Here is a 3,984-nt window from a genome sequence, read left to right as displayed (position 1 = left end):
GTCTCACATCTGACACCTGTCTGACATCTGACCCCTGTCTAACATCTGACCCCTGTCTAACATCTGACCCCTGTCTAACATCTGACACCTGTCTGACATCTGACCCCTGTCTAACATCTGACACCTGTCTGACATCTAACACCTGTTAGGACCCGAGTTAAGTTTTAAACAGCTGCTTGATTCAACATTTCTTTTAAAAAGTCTTCTGTGTCATTTAATGTTTGTATACGTTTTACATTTTTACATAATGTAAACTTCTTTTCTTTTTCCTATTTTGCAGTCTGTGACAAACACGTGGTCCGAGAACCAAAGATTAGTCCTTCATAACCAAAGGCCAGTCCTGGGGAACCGAGGATTGGCCCTTGAGAACCAGAGGCCAGTTCCTGTTTATCTTGATGAAGATTACAACATTCCATACAATTCTGCTGTTGCCAGATCTGTTCAGAAGGTCTTCAGTCAGGTTCACAGAGGAACCCAGGTATGTATCTGTCCATCCATCCATCCGCCATCCATCAATCATCCATCCATCCATCATCCATCCATCCATCTGTCATACTAATGTTGGCAGTGTCGTGGGACCTAAAGTGATGGTTTGATTTTTTTTCTTTTTAAAGACCAATTTTCTATCTATTCTATAATGTTGAGAATGTGTAAAATAGTTTCTACATTCACATTCTACATTGTTTGTGTCTCTGTGGTGGACTTTTGTCCTGTCCAGGGTGTCCTCCGCCTCTCACATAATGACTGCTGGACATGGGCACCAGTGATCCCCACAACTCAGACAAGAAGAAGCGGGTAAAGATGATGGATGGATGAATGGATTCTATACACCTGTTAGTATTTGCTCATGGTACACTGACCAACATAGTTGACAAACAGTGACACTTTGTTTTCAGCCTCATACAGGACAGAACAATGAAAAAATAAGCCATGGCTGGGCTATTGTTTCTAATCTATATTTAAATCCAATTATAGTCTGTTCAATCCAAAAATACTACTATACAGAAAGAAAAAAAACATTCCCCAAACCCAAACTGAGCGGTGTGGTATCTGCAGGAATGTTCAGACCTCTAGATTGGAGAAACTAAAACAACCTCTCCACAGATGCATGGCTCATTACCTGAGAGCAGCTCTTCAGGATCAGACTCAAAGGTCCACCTGCATCTTAAGGATAAGGGACACTCTGCTGCGGATCAGGATCCAGATGTTGGACAGAGAGTACAGATGGTTTGAGAAGGGGGTAAAGGAAGACATTTACATTAAATGAGAAGAAACAATTTAATCAGAGGAGATCTCAGATTTCAACTTTCAAAAACTTACAATGCAGCATTAAGCCAGCTCTAGTTGCAGGTGACCCAAACATCTCCCTGAACCAGGCAGACAAAGAGCCTAATGAGCCTGTGCGGGTGAGTAGTTCTAGTCTAACCTGCAGCTGAATCTAATATTACAACCAAGCATATCATGCAATTCTAGAAAGCTGTGACCTCCACACACTCCACACATTTTAGAATTGATAAAGCCTCCCAGATGGGAAGTAAGAAGTATTTGACGCGAAACAATCACTTTCTATTGACGAGTATTATACTCACCATACAAGTTATGTCATTGCTGTTTATTTTTTACACTTGTAAAAAAATTGTGTATGTGCATATTTGTGTAGCCCCCCCTGCAGAGTGCATATTGGTTCTTTTTAGTACTGCTGGACTCAGGATGTTACTAAAGATGGCATTGCACATGTGTTGATTTTATCGGACTTTGTTCTTGTCAATCCACTAGCTCCTCAGGACCTGCCTTGCTCTCTGTAGGTACTCGTTAGTGGTTGACTTTCTTACAGCCTCATAATGGTTGCCATTTGCCTGGGGGATTCCAAGGACAGGTAGATGTCCTGGACATCTGCAATGTTACTATCTTCAGCTAGTCCAACCCCTTCAGTTATGATTACCTTGCCTCTCTTGCATACCATTGACTTTTATCCAGTCTGAATGACATTCCAATGTTCTTGCTGTAAATCCTGGTGAGTTGGATTGTCTCACTTTGGAACCGGTGGTATCCATAGTCACTTTTTGCAATGATCTGGCTAAGGGGGTTCAGGCCTATACAGAACAGAAGTGGGGACAGTGCATCAGCTTGGTATATGCCACTTTAGATGCTGACTTGTGCAGTTGGCTTTGAATAGGCCTCTAGAGTTGTCTTCCACATTTCCACTGAGTTCTTGATGAAGGCTGTTCTGGCCCTTTTGCATTGCAAGGCCTGGTCTAGCCTGGTTCAGCAAGTTTTTTTTATGAAGGCTCATAGTGTTTTGTTGTTGTTGTATAGTTTCAAGCATACCAGTATCCGTGCGTGGCATTGAATCATCAGGGTTTCCTGTAGTCAGTCCTGGTCTTACAATCTCCAGCTATGATTCTGTCGACCAGTAGCTGGTGTTTGGCTCCTCTGGTGTTGGTGCCAATTCCCTTCTATGCCTCGCTCAGGTCTAGATCCATGTGTCTATTCATCTAGGCTCTATGATACCTGATAAGAGCTTCCATGATGTACAGAGGCAGGTGACTGACCGTTATCTGGATGGAATTGCCCCTTTCTGGGCATCTTTCATGATCAGGACTGTCTGGCCTTGGGTCAACCATTCTGGGTGAGACCCTTCCATTAGCAGCTGGTTCATCTGTGCTGCTAGGCGTTCATGGAGAGCAGTCAGTCTAGGTGTAGATCATGTAAGGCCCAGGTGCAGTCCAGCTCTTCATTCCTAAGACTCTGTCTTGGATGTCTGTTACTGTGATGAGTACTGATTCTTGTTCTGGCAGATGTTCAGATCTTAGATTATCTAACAGCAAAGATAAAGTAATCAGTTGATTTATAGAATAAATGCAGATCTTTTTTTTCAAATTGGAAGTGTAAAATAGTGATTTTGTGTATCTGTTGTTTATATCCAACATGTCTGATGCTTTTTATCAGTACTGATGGCTTTTAACACTCATAACAAACGGCAGCTCTACAAAAAGGCAGGTAAAAACTATTGCTATATTATGTTGGGCCTTCTGTTATAAGACCAGTTGTTTGATCTATTTAGTTTATCAAATAGCAGTTATTGGTTGGTGCCCAAATAAGGAAGGTTATAGGAGACAGAAGAAGCTGTCAGTTCTATTTGCAGCATTGTGTTGTCACTTCCTCTGACAAACATCAGAGAAGACAGCAGAGCAACAGAACTCTGTCTCTAAATGTATTGATCCTGTTTGCACTACAATGAAAATACCTCTCCTCGTTTTCCTCCACCTTCAGAACTTCAGCAGCATAAACAGGCCCCTGAAATAGCTCTGCACGTTATTCTTAACCAATGTATGTGAAGATAGAAAACGTTCGCTGCTTGACTCTAAAGCATGATTTTAGCTTTAGGTTTATTAGTTGAAATAGTAGTAGTTGTAGTAATATTAGTTGTAGTAGTAGTAGCAATAGTATTAGTAGTAGTAGTAGTAGTAGTAGTAGTAGTAGTAGTACCAGTAGTAATATTCATAGTAGTAGTTGCAATATTTATAGTATTAGTAGTAGAAATTGTAGTAGTAGTAATAATAGTTGTAGTAGCTGTATTACTTGTACTAGTACTATTAGCATTAGTTCTAGTAGTAGTAGTAGCAATAGTAGTAGTAGTAGTAGTTGTAGTAGCAGTAGCAGTAGTACCAGTAGTAATATTCATAGTAGTAGTAGTTGTAATATTTATAGTATTAGTCGTAGAAATTGTAGTAGTAGCAATAATAGTTGTAGTAGCTGTATTACTTGTACTATTAACATTCGTTGTAGTAGTAGCAATAGTAGTAGTAGATGTAGTAGTAGTAGTAGTAATAGTAGTAGCAGTAGAAGTAATAGTCATTGTAGTAGTACTGTAGTAGTTTTAATATTTATAGTAGTAGTTGTAGAAATTGTAGTAGTAGCAATAATAGCTGTAGCTGTAATAGTTGTTGTAGTAGTATTAGCATTGTTTGTAGTAGTAATAGT

The 3,984-nt window shown here is 40.0% G+C and overlaps 1 protein-coding gene across 1 annotated transcript in view; it reads left to right on the top strand.

The window, feature by feature from the left end:
• il16 (interleukin 16) overlaps positions 1–3,984 on the top strand; it is a 38,935-nt gene that overhangs the window by 28,300 nt on the left and 6,651 nt on the right. The window lies entirely within an intron of this gene.

The sequence above is a fragment of the Nematolebias whitei genome, chromosome 2, assembly GCF_014905685.2.
Source record: "Nematolebias whitei isolate Nwh7 chromosome 2, NemWhi1, whole genome shotgun sequence".
Taxonomy (NCBI): domain Eukaryota; kingdom Metazoa; phylum Chordata; class Actinopteri; order Cyprinodontiformes; family Rivulidae; genus Nematolebias; species Nematolebias whitei.
Note: the sequence above shows the minus strand (reverse complement) of the source record. Positions and strands in the feature narration are given on the sequence as shown.